Here is a 545-nt window from a genome sequence, read left to right as displayed (position 1 = left end):
ACAGGAACTCGAACCAAAATGCCCTGATAGAAGAAGTAAGCAACAATTTTTCCTGGAGCTTTCAACAGAGTAGGCCAGGTGACTCATTTCGGTGGAACTTGGACCTTGTCCTCGCAATGAGAAAGAATAAGTTTAGATATACTTCCATTAGGCAGAAGGAGCTCTACACTTTTTACTTTCAAGGGATGGCACTTAGTCCCATGAAATGAACTTAGGAACCACCCAGCAGGATGTTCGCTATAAGGAAATGTGGGTATTTGAAGCAGTACTGAAGACATATCATCACAGGAGGACCAAGAAAGCCCAGGTTTAGCATGGCCCAGCCTATTTTAAGGTTTGGATCCTCTTTGTTTTATGTTTTAGTCCATTTGTTTTATGTTTTCAGCATAGTTTTTAAGGCGCTGGCGCTGCTAAGGCGTCGGTCCTCTTTGTTTTATGTTTTCAGCATAGTTTTTAAGGCGCTGGCTCTGCTAAGGCATCCGATGATGCAGTCTAGAGATGGTAAGGCAGTGCTCCGCCTTACGTGAAGTGGTGCCTTATGGGTT

General features: G+C 43.9%; 1 pseudogene; it reads right to left on the bottom strand.

Moving 5' to 3' along the window:
* LOC122067395 overlaps positions 1-545 on the bottom strand; it is a 13,005-nt pseudogene that overhangs the window by 3,718 nt on the left and 8,742 nt on the right.

Source organism: Macadamia integrifolia, unplaced genomic scaffold (genome assembly GCF_013358625.1).
Source record: "Macadamia integrifolia cultivar HAES 741 unplaced genomic scaffold, SCU_Mint_v3 scaffold2888, whole genome shotgun sequence".
Lineage (NCBI taxonomy): Eukaryota > Viridiplantae > Streptophyta > Magnoliopsida > Proteales > Proteaceae > Macadamia > Macadamia integrifolia.
This window is presented reverse-complemented; position numbering and strand designations above follow the sequence as displayed.